At 45.7% G+C, this 20,068-nt stretch overlaps 1 protein-coding gene and 1 non-coding gene across 3 annotated transcripts in view; both read right to left on the bottom strand.

Annotated features, from left to right (window-relative positions):
- Positions 1-20,068, bottom strand: part of LOC126365992 (protein GDAP2 homolog) — a 929,669-nt gene that overhangs the window by 781,725 nt on the left and 127,876 nt on the right. The gene's annotated exons all lie outside the window — the stretch shown is intronic.
- On the bottom strand, positions 19,933-20,007 carry Trnas-cga (transfer RNA serine (anticodon CGA)). The gene has a single exon. It is a non-coding gene; the product is annotated as a tRNA-Ser (tRNA).

Genomic DNA, 20,068 nt, shown 5'->3' with positions numbered 1-20,068 from the left:
CAAGGGATGAGTGCACCCCGCTTGCCAACAGCGCTCGGAAGATCCGGACGGGCAGGCAACCAAGTGCTAGAGAAGCCCGACAGTGCTTAACTTCGGTGATGTGGCGGGAACCGATGTTACCACTAAGGCGAGGCCGTTGGCTGTGTAAACTCTACACAGGTGACATTAGAGAAAATCAGACATCAACAGACGTTTGCTGACCACCGTCCTTTCGTGTACTGTCCGCAGATAGAACACAAAGAGTGCAGGGAGAGCACAGTACACGTAGTAGCCTCCGCTGCACACCATACGGTAGCTTGTGGAGTATAGGTCTGGATGTTGAGTTCGTTTGCAAGTGAGAATGGACAGTCACTGCGTTTATCTTCAAGGAATGAAACTATCGGACGAGTCACGTTCTGGATACAAGTTCATTGCGCAGCCGCGGTGCTTCACAGTGACTCTTGCCTTTTAAGTATTGTTCCAGCACCTGAAGCCGTGCGTCAGTGGGCTTCCCAACGCCTGTCCTCGAGTCATAACTTCTAGTGATGTTAGGAACGATACAAAAGTGTTACAGCACATTTAAAATGTGCTGACTTAATGAGAACTTAAAAGACCTGCGCATAGCAAAACATTGTGCTGCACATCATGTGAGGGAAACGTTTACTGGGTGCGAGATAGTGTCGAGATGGTACATTCCTGTCCCTCTAAAAAGAAAATAAAAGTAATAGACTGAAAATAAAACAGAAATATGCTACCGTTTGCGAAAACTGGAACACTGTGAAGGAAGCATGCAAGTGGTATGAAGCTTATTGTCGTTCACTGCGGAGAGCGCCATGTGAGTGGGCAGCATTACATAACGGCAGCTCAATGCGTGGACTTCGCGTCGTCGTCTAAACGGCCGTTTAGAGCTTATATATAGCAACTCCGACGTAACGTCGACAGCAGCCTTATTTCATAAACAATCGAGGTATCGAAACAAGAGCAGTGACAGTACCAGGGAGGGTAGTATTTCGCTTTCTGCTCCATCCTTGTAATTATTATTATTTTGTTTGTTTGTAAACCTAGGTATTGAAGCAACCTGAAAGGGAATCTACAAAATGTGATATGAGTAATTAGCGAATTAACAGATTTAGCAAGTTCTCTGTCGTAGCTTCGAATTACTGATTTTTAGCTTTTTCCCTGACTGTGAGGCCCCATTGCAATTTGCGTCGCCTTTTGAAACTCATCAGCAAATGACCAGTGATCTTTCGATCGTGATGAACACAATGTAACTCTTTTTCCCTCGTCCAGGCTTGTGAACAACCGGTTCTGATAATGATAACCAGGAAGAGCCTAATTCCTAGCGCATATATCAGAAAATTCAATAGCTATCACTAATAAAGGTAGATGTCAGTAATAAAGACACAAAGGAATTACGATAACTAGCTGCTAGAGGGCACTGATTTACAGCACTGTGAAAAGTTTAAATTTATGCCGGACCGGGATTCGAGCTCTGGTATCCCTGCTTATTAGGCAGATGCTCTGACCATTTTTTTAAATACATTTTTTTATCTCATTTTGTTCGTTATTGTTTGTTGCATCTGTTCAGGGCGAACGTCCCCCAACACCCGTTGTAGTTCATTGTTGATCCATTCACTCAGTTTCTTTTAATTATAGAGGGCAGCTAACCCTCTGACCGAACACGCTGAGCTACCGTGCCGGCACCACTGAGCTACCCGCACACAGTGATCATTGCAACTGCACGGACTGCCGACCGGAGTGGCCGAGCGGTTCTAGGCGCTTCAGTCTGGAACCGCGCCACCGCTACGGTCGCAGGTTCGCATCCTGCCTCAGGCATGGATGTGTGTGATATCCTTAGGTTAGTTAGGTTTAAGTAGTTCTAATTTTTAGGGGACTGATGACCTCAGATGTTTGTCCCGTAGTGCTCAGAGCCATTTGAACATTTTGAACTGCACGGACTACCCTAGCATACCTCCCGTCAGAGCCAAGCTTCAATTACTAACAAGTCGTGGAAGAGAGAAAATGAAAATGTGCTACACCATTTGTACGAATAAACAGCGCAATAACAGTGAACACAATAGTGAATCCGCGTTTAGAAGAAGGTAAATGTAAATGTGTGACTAGGGCCTCACGCCGGGTAGACCGTTCGCCTAGCGCAAGTCTTTCGATTTGACGCCACTTCGGCGACCTGCGCGTCGATCGTGATGAAATAATGATGATGATTAGGTCAACACAACACCCGGCCCCTGAGGGGAGGAAATCTCAGACCCAGCCGGGAATCGAACCCGGGCCCTTAGGATTGACATTCTGTCGCGTTGACCACTCAGCTACCGGGGCGGACGGAAGAAGGTAAAACACTATGATACGTACCCAGGGCTGACAGAACCGAACAATAAGTACAATAAGGTACACAAACACGACGAAAACTAAAGCAGCCTGCAACACAACTCGAACCACACAAATGACTACAGACCACAAAATGGTAGGTAGAGTACTGTGAGTAAGACATCTTAATATCCTGTCGACACATTTGACGCAGCGCCAATGCACGACTGCGCTAATATCCGCAACCAAGAGTCGTACAGCGCAGCCTATAAACACGTGTTTGTCTCGGAAAGTATGCCTTTCCAGACCCATGTTTATTAAACTTATTTTTCTTGTTTGGATGACTACTACCACCTCTCGAAGTATTAGACATTTTTTTCTGAACGCCCTGTACAGTCGATCTAAAACAGATACATCCCATAAATCACCGTGAGGGTACGACAATGGAGGATTCTCAATTGCATTTGGGTAAGTGGCGGGAAATAAGGCCTCGGCAGAAAGAACTTTCGCAATACAAGCGTCCTGTGTTGCTATTGAACTCTTGGATCCAAAGGAAAATAAAGGGAAAGTGAGGAAATTCGGGGATCAGTTTAACACAAAACACCAGCGTCAATCCAAAAAGTTTCGAGACGATGTCAACAAAAAACAGAGAAAAGTAAAGATGGTGATTTTAATGTTTCAGCTGTTCTACATACTCTCCCCTATTTAGTTAAACTTTTGAAGCTGTCAGACAAGCCCTTTTTTGGGATGTTGTCCGACACGCGCGCCAGAGTGTGTTGAACGTCGGAAGCGTTGACCCTTCGTGTGATATCCACACGTTTTCTTGTGGTGGATTTTTGGATTTATAGCCCTATGTTTCGTCACATGACACGACTTTTTCCAGGAGAGACTTGCCCGTGTTTAGTATTTCAATCTGCGGCAGGCGTCCTCTCGTCGTCGTCGTCCTTGCTTGCGAGTCGAGGAGCGCGTGACAGACGTTGCACGCACTTGTTTCTTCTTGAAAATACTCTGAGGGATGTCTTGAACATCTGAGTCAGAGATGTTCAGTTCATTGCTCCATTGTGATTCGTGATACAACGTTCACAAATTATAGCTCCACGTCCGCTACTCAACACTGCGTGCTCACAACTGACTGGTCGACTGGACATCTGTTGTTTACATTTATTAGTTCAAGCTGCCAGAGTCGTTACTATCCTGACATTGCGTATGCGGCAGGAATAAAATTAGCCTTGGAACTTTTCGTACGGGCGGTGTATCTCCTACTTAAACCTAACTAACCTAAGGACATCACACACATCCATCCCCGACGCAGGATTCGAACCTGCGACCGTAGCGGTCACGCGGTTCCAGATTGAAGCGCCTAGAACCACTCGGGCACACCGACCGGCGAGGATTACATCACATCAGAGACTATGGTGAGAGAGTGAACACAGGAGAGGTACGATTCCATTTTTCTTCTTACCACACACGAAAACACGCAGAAAAATGGTTGAAACTGTGGAATGAACACTAGAATCTATTGAGAACACTGTATATAAGAAAAGATCGCAATGTTCCACCCTGAACTCTTATTCCACAGGAACAGTTCTGAAGACTTCACCTGGTCTATAGGTTTCTTGTTGTACTAAAAACCACTTCGCATTAATACCAGAATGGATACCGCTTCGAGGGTAATGGCCACCTCTTATGTCACTTTTGTATAAGGGCTTTAGAGCTGAGTTTATAACGAACTCTATTTCCACTGATTGTTACTAATGTGACTGCCCTACTCCTGCTCATCCTTATCGTCGGCCTCCACCCCCCCCCCCCCCCCTCCCTTTTCCTTCCTGGTCCCACCTCCTCCCCCGGCTAGCGCCACCACTGTCAACTCGTTAAGGTAAACATACCAAATGCAAGGAGACATTATCTGTGGCTTTAAGCACTGTAGCTCGTAGGATTCCCTCGCCTCCCACGTAAGTACAAGGAAAGAAAACGGATAATGATGCACGTGTCTGAGGACAAATTAACTATTTTCGATTCAGCTCCATCATAAATTCGCGAACAGCAGCACTAAAATCCATTTAAATAATAATATCGAAGGGTGTGCGTCCGGTGCGATTTAAGGTAGTACGGCTTAAAGATGATTGTAGTGACAAAGTAAGACTCACTGGAAGAACATTAAGGAAAAATAGTTCACCCATGAATGAAGTACTTTCCATCCTGGGACCATAATCACATGAGAATAGTTGAGAGATAGAAAAGATCCAATGAGGAGCGGCGCGTTTCATCGCTGGTTTACGTCATGGTTATGCTCATCCAATTCGAGAGGCAGGCGCTACATCGAGGCTTAATTTCGGAACGGCCTTCCAGCATCTCCAAGGGATTTTTTGAACTCCATGGAACAAGTCGGCAACCGAGATTTAAAATAGTACACGCATATTAAATCGCAACGCAACTAAAATTTTCCGTTGCGCCTGCACCACCACAGTACATAACAACGGGTGATCAACGTGTAAAAAATTATTTGCCCTAAGTTTTGTCACCAGTTTTCCAAACTAGAAACTTTTGATTTTTAAGACTGGGAAGAGAAGTAATATTTTCGCAGGGTTCATAGTCTTAGAGATCAGGCCAAGAATCTAAGGGCCGAAAGTTAGAATTCAAGATCAATAAAGGTTGAGGAGATGTTTCGACACCCATAATTTCAGAAATTAAGCACTGCGCTGCATAAGTGACGTGGTGCAATACACAGCAGTTTAGTCAGAAGGCGGTTGGGCGGAGCTTCACGATTTGCAGCGGTCACACTTGACATGTTGAGCGAGCTGCTGATGTCATTAGCGAGGACAGACGCATTACGACTCGGCAGTTGGCGCTGCATCTGTCAATCAGCAAAGGAACTGTGGAAGCAAGTACCTGCACTCTTGAATATTCAAACGTGTGTGCAAAATGGGTCCCGCGGTGTCTAACGGTGGATCACAAATAGCACAGAAAAAACAATTGTCTTCATTTGTTGCAACGTTTTGAAGTTGAGGGGGAGGCCTTCTATTCCCGGATTGTGACAGTTGATGAAACCTGGATTCACCATTTTGAGGCCGAAACAAAACGACAGAAATTGGAATGGCACCATGGCCACTCCCCACAGAGGAAAAAATTCGAAACAACTGATTCCGCCGGTAAGCTCACAATCACCGTGTTCTGGGACTGTGAATGTGTGATTCTCATTGATGTGATGCCAAGAGGAGTACCATTAATTCAGAAGTATTTGTCTACACATTAACAAAACTCAAGCTTCTGGCGACTTCGACGCCACAGCAACCCAGGAGGTGTTTTGCTGAAACACTGTAACGCTCGGCCCCACATAAGTATGAAGACTATTGAACAGTCGCAAAACAGGGGAATAGTGCTACCCCATCCGTCCTAAAGCCCTGACGCAGATCCATCGGATTTCACTTGTTTGGGCCATTATAGAATGTCATTCGTGTAAGACAGTTTCAGGACGATGAGGAAGTGATTCACGCAGAGAACTGGCTACGCCACCAGGACAAGGATTGGTACCGACAGGGCATGCGCGTCCTGTTTCGCGCTGGAGGAAGGCCACTGAACGGGCTGTGATTACGGGGAAACAATAGAGTGTGCGGATAAAACACCATTCTTAGGACTGTATAATTCCCATTACGTTCGATAAAGAATTGTTGAAGAAAAAGTACTGTGCGTTAGTTTCTGGGCAACCCTCGTATGTAGAAGTTTGCCTGTAAAGTATCGATTGTTGATGTTGGCCGATAATCTGATCGTTAACTGTGAAACACGATAAAGCGGGTAATAAAGATTTAATTACTGTGGCGTTTCTTCTCTCATGATGGCAGGAGATTGGTCGTGCCCTGGTCGTTCTTCGTTTCTAGGTCTAACGCTTGGACACGCTGTTTCACCAAGAAATTCTGTGAGCGCCTGTTCTGGGCCGGAATAATTTTGCCACTGCATTGCCACACTGATTTACGTCGCTTTAGCTTCTTCATTTTCTTCAAAAGTTTCCGATTTTCCACTTGCTAGAGAGCACAAAGCAAAAACATTTTGCCACTATCAGCTGCCCGGCAAACGTGTGTTGAGCGCCAATCTAGATGTTACATTCAATTGTCCTTTTTCTGTTGCTATCCTATTTGCAGTTTACAGGAATATTTTCGTATGGATCGTACTCTTCGCGATCAGACCAAGAAACTATGGGACGAAACTTAGAATTCAAGATCAATAAACATAGGGTACTAAACGAGCTCAAGACTGAAGTGAAAGTTATAAGCCGTAATGTTATCGAAGGAACCATCCCAAACTGAGCTGACTTACGAAAGCCGCGGTAAACGTAGATCAAGTTGACCTGGCAGCGATGTAAAGACCGTTGCTAGCGGAATTCAAGACAAACACGTTACCAAAGATAAGATATTTGTACTATCTTAAAAAAAAAAATGTCTGCGCATAAGGTTCTGGGTTGGGGGGGGGGGGGGGGGGGGGGGGATATGGACTGCCAGCCAGCCGCTGTTTCATCTTCCGCCTACGACACCAGCGCTCTTCGAGTCGTTAATGTCGACTTCTGAAACCGGAGCCGCTCCTTCTCTCTCAAGTAGGTCCTCAGCTGTCCTCACAGCGCTGAGTGCAGGCTGTTCCACAGCTCCCACGAAGGAAAAGTCTGCAATGTTGTAGTGCCCGACGTTGGACAGGTCAGAGGTCGTGACCGCGCTGCAGAACATTGTAAGAGGCGGGAAACAGACATAAATTATTGTGTGTCCATTAATCTGTAATTCCCACATTCTAATTATTATTATACGTACGGCACCTTCGCCGTTTCTGATCAGTGTGGTTGTGCTGCAGCAAATAAATGCAGATCTACTGGCAAGAAGCTCAGGCTTGGTGTTGCTTTTATTTCCCCCTTCAATTATATTACACTAGCAAAACCGGCAATGCTTCCCAATTGCCAAATATGTATAGAAATTGGATATACGCTCTAACTGAGGAATTTCTGTGTCAGTAGGCAAATTTTGGCTTCACGTTGCGACATCGCCCATTTTGAAGGAATGGGGACTCGAAATTGTAAAAATCACACAGAATATACAAGTTGACAAATATTGAATTATATGTATAAAATCGTAAATTAGTTACAAACTACAGCGTGCACATACTTTATTGAGCGTGTAATCGGCTTTACGTTATGACATGTTCCATATGCCTTACATCATTGGCGATGATGTGGCGCAGACGAATAGCGAAATTCTGCATGATCCGCTGAAGTGTCGGAACATCGATGTTGTCGATGACCTCCTGAATGGCTGTTTACAGCTCAGCAATGGTTGTAGGGTTACTGCTGTACACCTTGTCTTTAATATAGATTCAGAGAACATGGCGGTCAATCGAGTTCCATGCCAGTGGCCTCTGGATACACGAGAGCCATAATTCTGTCGCCAAAGTGCTGCTCCAGGACATCAAACACACTCCTGCTTCGATGGGGTCGAGTTCCATCTTGTATGAACCCTGTCTTGTCGAAATCAGGATCACTCTGGATAACGGGGATGAAATCATCTTCCAAAACCTTCACGTACGTTCGGTATTCACTATGTCATCAAAGAATATCGCACCGATTATTCTGTGACTGGACATTGCACACCACACTGTGACCAGTTGAGGGTGAAGAGACTTCTTGATCGCGAAATGCGGATTCTCAGTCCCCCCAAATGCGCCAATTTTGCTTACTGACGAACCCATCCAACTGAAAGTGGGCTTCGTCCCTAAACCAGACCATGCATGCATAATAATTCCCATCATGCCACGCGGCCAACGATGCAGTTTGAACGTCCTAACGGACACCGTTCAGAAGTTATGGCGATTTTATCTCATATAGTTCAATAATTGTCACCCTGTAGATGAAAAAGACCTCGAAAAGTCAGAGCTGAATCGCTGGGACCACAATTAACGCTGACAGGTAATGTGAGACTCTGAAAAAACTCAAACGTGCAATTTAGAACCGGAGAAGAGGAATGTTGAGCAAAGGCATACACATTCTCCATGACAACGCTCGCCCACACATCGCTCGGCAAACCGTAGCCCTCCTGCAACAGTTTCAGTGGAACATAATCACCCACCCACCCTATAGTCCTGACTTGGCGTCCAGTGACTATCGCCTTTTCCCTAGGTTAAAAGAACATTTGGCCGGAAAGCAGTTCAGCTCCGACGAGGTGAAAGAAGAGGTTAGTAACTTTCTGAACAGCATGGCGGCGAGCTGGTATGACATGGGCATACAAAAACTGCCACAGCGTCTACAAAAATGCATCGACAGAAATGGTGATTATGTCGAAAACTAGCTATATGTTCAGGCTGTAAATTGATGTAAACCATTGTAGAAATAAACAAGACTATGTACCTACAAAAAAAATAGGAGACCTTACGTTTGGGATTACCCTCGTAACATAAGTTTCTTGTAGCGTGCTTGGGTAATCAGAGAGTTGTTCTCTGAGCCACTCACGGCGGATCTGCATAACATCTGCCATCTGACTCACCGTCAATCACCTGTGACTGAAAACACCAAGTAGAAAGACTCCAGAGGTGAATTATCTCTTCAGATGGCAGGTAATTTGCTTGCTACTCCGGCAACAGCAGCTGCATGGTCATAAAACGTTCAAAACCAGCTCGGCTGCAACTTCCTCTATTCTCTTTAAACTGTCACAAGGATCGCCCAGTTGCGCAGATGACGTGTTTGGGAAAGCAGACTTGAACATTTCTTTGCAGTTTCCCTCGTCTCCACACGAGTTTCTTGACAGCTAGAGAACGTCAGGTGCATTTACGTGTTTTCGTGTGGAAATCAATATAAGAACAGTTGCGCGATTCGTGCCGGTTGATTTAGGAGCAACGAGCAGTCACGCAAACACTGAATATTTTGAAGGCAAGAGGCAATTTATCATCTGAGGGCAGACAGAGATGTACAGTCTGACATGATAGGTCAATAGGCAAGGTAGTGATAAAGTAGGATCCATTGTGCACGGCCTACTATGGATGTGTTCGGAGGGGGGAGTGGAGCGGGGGGGGGGGGGGGGGGCAGAGCCGGAGAACGTGAAGGATGAGAGCATGCACTCCAATATAACTCTTGAATGACTGGGGCAATACTTCCTAAACCTACTATCAAATATAGATTACCATTTGGCGAAAAAAATAAATGGAAATAAGAGTTGGAGAGTGGGTAAGAAGGGATGAAATTTAAAAAAATATGTGAATGGAAGAAACATATTTCTACATAATCCCCATAACTAACTAAATGTCTTAGGAACCGTGAATCTTTTGTTACACTGAAGAGCTGAAGAAAGTGGTACATCTGCCTAATTTAGTGTAGGGTCCACAGAGCATGCAGAAGTGCCGCAACACGGCACGGCATGGACTCGACTGATGTATGAAGCAGTATGAAGGGAATTGACACCATGAATCCTGCATGACTGTCCATGATTCAGTAAGAGTACGAGAGGGTGGAGATCTCTTTTGAACAGGACGTTGAAAGGCATCCCAGATATGCTCAATGTTCATGTCTGGGGAGTTTGGTGGCCAGCGGAAGAGTGTAAATTCAGAAGAGTATTCCTGGAGCCGCTCTGTAGCAATTCTGGACGTGTGCAGTGTCGCATTGTCCTGTTCTAGTTGCCCAAGTCCGTCAGAATGCACAATGGACATGAATGGATGCTGGTGATCAGGCAGGGTGCTTACGTACATGACACTTGTCAGAGCCATATCTAGATGTATAAGGAGTCCCATATCACTCCAATTGCACACGTCCCACACCTTTATAGAACCTCTACCAATTTCAACAGTCCCTAGCTGACATGCAGGGTCCATGGATTCATGAGATTGTCTCCATATCCGTACACGTCCATCCACTCGATACAATTTGAAACGAGACTCGTCCGACCAGACAACATGTTTCCAGTCATCAACAGTCCAATGTCGGTCCTGGCGGGCTCAGACGAGGCGTAAAGCTTTGTGTCGTGTAGTCATCTAGGGTACGCGAGTGGGCCTTCGGCTCTGAAAGCCCACATCGAAGATGTTTCGTTCAATGGTAAGCACACTGACACTTGTTGATGACCCAGCACTGAAATCTATAGCAGTTTGCGGAACGGTTGCACATCTGCCAAGTTGAACGATTCTCTTCAGTCGCCGTTGGTCCCGTTCTTGCAGGATCTTTTTCAGGCCGCAGCGATGTCGGAGATTTAATTTTTAACGGATTCCTGACATTCACGGTACACTCGTGAAATGGTCGTCCGGGAAAATCCCCACTTGGTCGCTACCTCGGAGATGCTGTGTCCCATCGCTCTTGCGCCTCCTACTATAACACCATGTTCAACGTCACTTAAATCTTGATAACGTGCCATTTTAGCAGCAGTAACCGATCTAACAATTGCGCCAGACACTTGTTGTCTTCTATAGGCGTTGCCGACCGCTGCGCCGTATTCTGCCTGTTTACGTACCTCTCTGTTTGATTACGCATGCCTATACCAGTTTCTTTGGCCCTTCAGCGTACGTTGTACATTCTTTACATTTTTCAGTATAACGCTATATACCTAATATTAAACGGCTGCAGCTCAGTTCTACAGCTTTATTAAAAGAAAAATGTGGAAATGAAAAAAAATATGGAAGAGTAACGTAAAATTGAAACACTCTTCTCAACAGGAGACTCTGTCCCTATTATTCTGTTGCAACGGTAATTAGCAATCTTGAAATTGCTCAAAATTGCTGATCATGCAGTACTCTCTCTATATTTACACCCATTTGTCGTTATACATCCTGAAGCCATATTCGCATGACAGTCACTGGATCCCGACCAACGCAAGAAGTGACATCGCGAGGCACTGCAGCCTCCATTGGCCATGACCTTGTTTCCGTTGACTTCCGGGACGCGCTGGGTGAAGTTTTTCGTTCTTATACAAGACGTAACACGATATTCCCATAAAAAACCCAACCTCCAAACGTGATTTTTGAATGGTAAACCCGCTTTGTAATCTTTACTCGGACACAGGTTGTAGATTGCGTTCCTCCTGCCTGATTTCTGTAGTTCTGCTGGAAAGCTCCTAACTTTCATTACGTGCGCTTGAACAGTTGTGGCAGTGGCATTCGAATATATCAGCACACAAAGCTAGCTTGAAACTACTCAAGGCCCAACTATCACAGACAATGAACAACACGATTAAAATTAAAACCTCCAAGTCACGCAGCAAGGTCTGCAGTTTCTTGGCAGTCAGTTGGATAAGAAGAGGAATTTTGTTCCACACATTAAGTTCTAACATTCTACGTGGTGTCTGTTTGTTCTATATCGTGTCTCCCTACCACTTTCGCGCAACGACGTTCTGAGCGTGTTTTTTAGGGAATTGACTAGTTTGAACCTGGGACCTGTTGCTGGTAAGTAGACGTCAGACCACACATGACATGTAGTATTCAGAAGAGTTCAATGAGACTAGCGATGATATAACCAAATACTTAATGATTTCAGCGTCAGCTCCACTGCACTCCCTGTAAAAGAATCTTAATACTAACTAAATTTAGTGGAAGGGGTCTAAGGCTTCCCTATTTTTAGTTAGCTGGTAAAATAACGTCGAAAAAGCAGTTAAGTTTACCATTGGAAATTTTATTCTACTCACAAAACATCGTTTATAAATTGCACTATTGATAAAAGGAAATATTTTAATACACGATGGTAAAAACCAACTGCGTTCAACAAAAATGTGAACGAATATTCCCTGAGTGGGTTTCCAAGTTCTACAATGGATCGAAGGATGACCTATGCCATATCACATCTATAATCTAGGTTTAAATTAAGTTTTACAAAAGAGCAAACTATCAAAATGGTCTACGGTGACCCTCAATTATCTTTAATTACTTATCTAACTTGTCGTAAATTACAGTGGCTGAGGTGGCTTCTCAATAACTATATAACAGAAAAATCATCGCGTTTCAGATTTTTACTTCAAGTGGCAAATATGAACACCATGAGCTTTAATTGACGATCGACACTAGTATTACGTAAAAAGGGGGTGTAACAGATGAGACTTCTGCAGTTCTGAGTGAAGTTTTATGAGCTGTTATGCGGCATCGCGTGCGTTCATTACCTTGTCGGTGTTCGTCAGGGGGCGGCGGGCAGCACAGCTTCCCTCAACTCTCCCTCTCGGAAGCAACTCTTCCCTAACTTCTCCTTACTACAATTTACCGAACTTGGTTAAAAAAAACTATCTGGATGTGTTTTCATCTGACCAATGAGGGTCTCAATGTTAACCTTAAGCTCCGCCTACAAAGATTCTGTCTATCCAATGAGAAACGTTATACTTTTCGTGGTGGGGCAATGTTTTTAAAGTTTGCAACGTAACAGAGACGCGAAAAAGTCTCACGCTAAAACTTGAGGGTGGTGTGGCCCTTTTAGTATTATCATATGATCTATACTGTTCTTCTGGAGGGCTCTAGCTTTTAACATGGGCTGGGGGGGTGGGTGGTCCTTGACGTAACAGAGACGCGAAAAAGTCTCACGCTAAAACTTGCAGCTGGGGTTGTCCTAGTGGTTAGCTGGCGACATGGGTGTCCAGTCCGTCCCTTCTCGTAGGGCCTTCTAGCTTAACACGGTTTTGCTCTCGGTTTCTGTTCTTGTTTCTCCCCTCGGAACTGCGTCTGTCTCACAGTGGGAAGGTATGACATGCATTTAGGCATTCTTGTGTTAGTCTGTGGTATTCCATTTGCTCACTCGTTACTCGTATTACTTTGGTTAATTTAATGTCACGATTTATTCGGAGCTATGTGACATACTACTGGATTTGCTTATCATGTCAGGGTTTTCATGGAAGGTGTTGGATTTGCCTGACTCCTTACAAAGTTATCCACAGAAAAAGCAGTGAAAATAATGCAGGAAGTTGGTGCGAACTGGTACCATAGATTACATACTACCGTTGGATGTTGTCATGGCGTAACTCAACGCTATCTACATTGCCATGGTTCGCTTCGCAGCTACTGCGTTCTGCAAGTGTTTCCAGGGGTAAATGTCAATATCAAAATCCAACTTCCAACCTGGGGAACAATGTCAGGGCAACTGGAACAGTAGGATCAAGTGTATCTTGTTTCTAAGTGTGAAAGACAGACTACAATCGCGTCTGGATGGCACGACTAGGGGAAGGGTGTGGTTTATTACTGGACAGGCTCCTTACCCCTTCCATTGATGCGAAGTAGGGATACAGGCAACAGGTGTCTGCAGTTGATAAACAGGGACGCATTAACATGTGGCCTTTCATTGTACTGTACACCAAATATGAAAAGGGAACTGAGTGGAGAAAATGAACTTGCGCGGAATCTGTCAATGTACCGAAGGATGGAGGCAATTTAACTCTTCTGCAAACAGTGTGTCCGGACCACTGCAGTACGTAAGGTAACCCTTATTTGCAAATAAGAGCGCAGTTTACTTTACTTCCAGTTTTGCTATTTCACATAACGTGAAGTGAATCCATCACAGCCGCAGTACCTCCGGCGTAAGGAACGAGGGGTAAGTTCCCCTGCTGGTAGCAGAGGCGGTTGGACATTTGGCACTTTCAGAGCCTGTGGGATGAGGTGCCGATGCAGAAATCGCTGGTGACGTCACCAAGGAGACACGTAGGGAAAATACATTTATTCTGGAGCGAATCCAGTAACTGTTGTTAATAAATATTTGCTAGCAAAAATTGCCTTTTGCCATTCAGACATTTGGAGGAATCTACAGTCGATAAATACTATCTTTCAGTAATTTTACAATGCCAGAAAAATGTTGATATTACTAAACAAATGAGTAACTTTGTCAGAACCGAAGATACACGATCTTATACGCACTATACCGTCTATACGCTGAAGTTAGAGACTGGCTTAATTATTGCAAAACTGGAGTGGTTCAAAATTATTCAAATGGCTCTGAGCACTATGGGACTTAACATCTGAGGTAATCAGTCGCCTAGAACTTAGTACTACTTAAACCTAACTAACCTAAGTACATCACACACATCCATGCCCGAGGCAGGATTCGAACCTGCGACCGTAGCGGTCGCGCGGATGTAGACTGTAGCGCCTAGAACCGCAAAACTCGAGTGGGAAAGCGTGGCCAGTTATCTGGTACGCCCTTTATACCACCGTCTGCGGACTCACCGGCTAATCTGAGACATTTCTGGAGGTTTAGTACGACTATGGGGGGTGGGGTTGCAAGTATCAGTTTCATAATAGGGAATGCAGGGACATCGACGCTAAAGTACAGCAGTATATACCTGTTAACCAACTGGAGGAAGGTCAAAGAAGTTGGGGGATGTATGCGTCCAAGAATAACAGCAGCAGCTGACTCACCTCGAGGAGGAGAACAAAAAGGAACAATGAGCAGGAATGCTCATCGGCCTGTCTATGTTCGGCTAGAGATAGTGATGGTAGTGGGAAAGGGATACCAATGAGTTAACTAACTATTGCTGTGTGTTCAATTCGAGTACTTTACACCGTTACTGAAGCAACACATCATGTTATCTTCCCTATTCTCAAATGTAATGTTCTCTTTACGTCTGTTTTTAAGAGAGAGTGATCGAGTCTGCTGAAGAACTTCTGAGGCGTTTAGTAGACAGACTACTGGGTCGTTGTATTTAGCAACAAAGTATTAGTCGCACTTCACTTGGTATCTTCAATTATCGTTTTCATAATTTACGTTTTTCATTAAACAGTGACTACATTCACCACTGAAACAGGAACGGTGACTAAACGTACGTTGAAAATTCCTCCTGTGTTTTAACTCTTACTGTTTGTTATTTATGGTCACCAACTTCAGACTGAACGAATTTTGAAATTTAAATCTATTCATTCAACTTTTAACAGTTATTTAATTAAAGGATCGTCTTAGTGTCACTATCCTACAGAATAGGGTCAAAGTATGAATATTACACACTTCCACCTGAATAGGAAGATGAAGCGAATCGGTTGATCCATTTTGCATTTGATGTGGTCTACGGTGGATTTGAGGTCGGGATTATGGAGACGCCATTAGTTCATGGACGGTTCCTCAGAGAACTTCAAAAAAGGTTTTTTTAATATATTTTCGCTGTCGCTGGTGGACCAAAACACAGCCCAGAATTCCAAGACGACTATGCATAACAAATGGCTGAACTTTTTATGATATATTCGTAAGATCCCGATATCAAATAACCTTGAAAATCTGATTTGATCCATTATAAATGGTTTCTGAAAGTCTGCGACTGTGAAAACAATGTTTGTTTATAAATAGATCTTCTGCTACCAGTCACCGTTTTCTTTATTTATTTTTCGCACGACGCGTTTCGGGAAATGATTCCCATTTTCAAGTGCGTTTTTTGTGTGTATTATGCCATTTCTATTGATGTTGTCAATGTGTGAGAGTCTGCTTCAATTCGTTGACTTTTACTGCAATGTACAGGTTGTTACGAAAAGGTACGGCCAAACTTTCAGGAAACATTCCTCATACACAAAGCAAGAAAATATGTTATGTGGACATGTGTTCGGAAACTCTTACTTTCCATGTTAGAGCTCATTTTATTACTTCTCTTCAAATCACATTAAACATGGAATGGAAACACACAGCAACAGAACGTACCAGCGTGACTTCAAACACTTTGTTACAGGAAATGTTCAAAATTTCCTCCGTTAGCGAGGATACATGCATCCACCCTCCGTCGCAAACATGCACCCACCCTCCGTCGCATTGAATCCCTGATGCGCTGATGCAGCCCTGGAGAATGGCGTATTGTATCACAGCCGTTCACAATAGGAGCACGAAGAGTCTCTACATTTGGTACCGGGGTTGCGTAGACCAGAGCTTTCAAATGCCCCCATAAATGAAAGTCAAGGGGGTTGAGGTCAGGAGAGCGTGGAGGCCATGGAATTGGTCCGCCTCTACCAATCCATCGCTCACCGAATCTGTTGTTGAGAAGCGTACGAACACTTAGACTGAAATGTGCAGGAGCTCCATCGTGCATGTACCACATGTTGTGTTGTACTTGTAAAGGCACATGTTCTAGCAGCACAGGTAGAGTATCCCGTATGAAATCATGATAACGTGCTCCATTGAGCGTAGGTGGAAGAACATGGGGCCCAGTCAAGACATCACCAACAATGCCTGCCCAAATGTTCACAGAGAATCTGTGTTGATGACGTGATTGCACAATTGCGTGCGGATTGTCGTCAGCCCACACATGTTGACTGTGAAAATTTACAATTTGATCACGTTGGAATGAAGCCTCATCCGTAAAGAGAACATTTGCACTGAAATGAGGATTGACACATTGTTGGATGAACCATTCGCAGAAGTGTACCCGTGGAGGCCAATCAGCTGCTGATAGTGCCTGCAAACGCTGTACATGGTACGGAAACAAATGTTTCTCCCGTAGCACACTCCATACAGTGACGTGGTCAACGTTATCTTGTACAGCAGCAACTTCTCTGACGCCGACATTAGGGTTATCGTCAACTGGACGACGAATTGCCTCGTCCATTGCAGGTGTCCTCGTCGTTGTAAGTCTTCCCCAGTCACGAGTCATAGGCTGGAATGTTCCGTGCTCCCTAAGACGCCGATCAATTGCTTCGAACGTCTTCCTGTCGGGACACCTTCGTTCTGGAAATCTGTCTCGATACAAACGTACCGCGCCACGGCTATTGCCCCGTTCTAACCCATACATCAAATGGGCATCTGCCAACTCCGCATTTGTAAACATTGCACTGACTGCAAAACCACGTTCGTGATGAACACTAACCTGTTGATGCTACGTACGGATGTGCTTGGTGTTAGTGCCGTAGAGCAATGAGTCGCATGTTAACACAAGCACCGTAGTCAACATTACCTTCCTTCAATTGGGCCAACTAGCGGTGAATCGAGGAAGTACAGTACGTACTGACGAAACTAAAATGAGCTCTAGTATGGAAATTAAGCGTTTACGGACACATGTCCACATAACATCTTTTCTTTATTTGTGTGTGAGGAATGTTTCCCGGAAGTTTGGCCGTACCTTCTTGCAACACCCTGTATACCAGCATAGCTGCATTGCCGACTGGCCAATGTGTATAGTGCAGTACCTTGTATAAGAAACACGCGATTTTTAGTTCGTTATCGATTCTTTTGGTGGAGTTGGTGGCGACCAAAAGAATCGTTAACCAACTAAAAAAGATCTGTTTTTCTGTGGACAGTGACAACTTTTCCGTCCTGGTTCAAGAAACGTCCTGCCCTCCTCTCCTGTGAGGCAGTGTCCAAGACCGGAGCTCACGGCGTGCGGGCCGGCGACCTTGGAGCGCACCGCGTCCACGTGCTTTCACCAACTGCGCTGCCCACGCGATTCCCCAGTTGTGTGCGCGCAGCCGCGACCGCAAGCAACAGCCGCAAGCAGTGCATAGAACGGCACCGAGTGAGGCCACCCCGTATCGCAGGATCGCGGAATGCTTTTCAGATCATTCTTTTTCGACGAAAGCCAGGTGATAAAGTTACGATGCTGATTTGATCAACACACAAGTGGCGCGAAAATCACCTATTTACAACACCTTGGGTCTTTCAAATGACGTTGTTGAGCCTGCAAAATGTATTTTCGCCTGAATTGAAAACAAGATCTTGTTTATAGTTCACTTCATGGATCAGTATGGATTATAAACGAAAATAAAACCTCTGTATTACACTCCTGGAAATGGAAAAAAGAACACATTGACACCGGTGTTTCAGACCCACCATACTTGCTCCGGACACTGCGAGAGGGCTATACAAGCAATGATCACACGCACGGCACAGCGGACACACCAGGAACCGCGGTGTTGGCCGTCGAATGGCGCTAGCTGCGCAGCATTTGTGCACCGCCGCCGTCAGTGTCAGCCAGTTTGCCGTGGCATACGGAGCTCCATCGCAGTCTTTAACACTGGTAGCATGCCGCGACAGCGTGGACGTGAACCGTATGTGCAGTTGACGCACTTTGAGCGAGGGCGTATAGTGGGCATGCGGGAGGCCGGGTGGACGTACCGCCGATTTGCTCAACACGTGGGGCCTGAGGTCTCCACAGTACATCGATGTTGTCGTCAGTGGTCGGCGGAAGGTGCACGTGCCCGTCGACCTGGGACCGGACCGCAGCGACGCACGGATGCACGCCAAGACCGTAGGATCCTACGCAGTGCCGTAGGGGACCGCACCGCCACTTCCCAGCAAATTTGGGACACTGTTGCTCCTGGGGTATCGGCGAGGACCATTCGCTACCGTCTCCATGAAGCTGGGCTACGGTCCCGCACACCGTTAGGCCGTCTTCCGCTCACGCCCCAACATCGTGCAGCCCGCCTCCAGTGGTGTCGCGACAGGCGTGAATGGAGGGACGAATGCAGACGTGTCGTCTTCAGCGATGAGTGTTGCTTCTGCCTTGGTGCCAATGATAGTCGTATGCGTGTTTGGCGCCGTGCAGGTGAGCGCCACAATCAGGGCTGCATACCACGGAGGCACACAGGGTCAACACCCGGCATCATGGTGTGGGGAGCGATCTTATACAGTGGCCGTACACCTCTGGTGATCGTCGAGGGGACACTGAATAGTGCACGGTACATCCAAACCGTCATCGAACCCATCGTTCTACCATTCCTAGACCGGCAAGGGAACTTGCTGTTCCAACAGGACAATGCACGTCCGCATGTATCCCGTGCCACCCAACGTGCTCTAGAAGGTGTAAGTCAACTACCCTGGCCAGCAAGATCTCCGGATCTATCCCCCATTGAGCATGTTTGGGACTGGATGAAGCGTCGTCTCATGCGGTCTGCACGTCCAGCACGAACGCTGGTCCATCTGAGGCGCCAGGTGGGAATGGCATGGCAAGCCGTTCCACAGGACTACATCCAGCATCTCTACGATCGTCTCCATGGGAGAATAGCAGCCTGCATTGCTGCGAAAGGTGGATATACACTGTACTAGTGCCGACATTGTGCATGCTCTGTTGCCTGTGTCTATGTGCCTGTGGTTCTGTCAGTGTGATCATTTGATGCATCTGACCCCAGGATTGTGTCAATAAAGTTTCCCGTTCCTGGGACAATGAATTCACGGTGTTCTTATTTCAATTTCCAGGAGTGTATAATATGCAAAGGAGGGCTTTTCAGGAAGAGACTAACGTAAAACTTGCAAGAAATCAACGCTACCATCTGATGACTGGCTCAGCCTCGAAACTAGTAATGGTGTAATAAAATCATTCCAAGAAAACTTGTGGCCGGTCGTTGTGGCCGAACGGTTCTAGGTGCTTCAGTCTGGAACCGCGCTGTTACTACGGTCGCACGTTCGAATCCTGCCTCGGGCATGGGTGTGTGTTATCTCCTTAGGTTAGTTAGGTTTAAGTAGTTCTAAGTCTAGGTGACTGATGACCTCCGATGTTAAGTCCCAGCCGGCCGTGGTGGCCGTGCGGTTCTAGGCGCTGCAGTCCGGAGCCGCAGGACTGCTACGGTCGCAGGTTCGAATCCTGCCTCGGGCATTGTTGTGTGTGATGTCCTTAGGTTAGTTAGGTTTAAGTAGTTCTAAGTTGTAGGGGACTGATGACCTCAGAAGTTGAGTCCCATAGTGCTCAGAGCCATTTGAGCCAGCCAACTACAAATACTTCGAATTTACGAAACTTCCTGGCAGATTAAAACTGTGTGCCCGGCCGAGACTTGAACTCGGGACCTTTGCCTTTCGCGGGCAAGTGCTCTACCAACTGAGCTACCGAAGCACGACTCACGCCCGGTACTCACAGCTTTACGTCTGCCAGTACCTCGTCTCCTACCTCCCAAA

Source organism: Schistocerca gregaria, chromosome 4 (assembly GCF_023897955.1).
Source record: "Schistocerca gregaria isolate iqSchGreg1 chromosome 4, iqSchGreg1.2, whole genome shotgun sequence".
NCBI classification, from domain to species: domain Eukaryota; kingdom Metazoa; phylum Arthropoda; class Insecta; order Orthoptera; family Acrididae; genus Schistocerca; species Schistocerca gregaria.
Note: the sequence above shows the minus strand (reverse complement) of the source record. Positions and strands in the feature narration are given on the sequence as shown.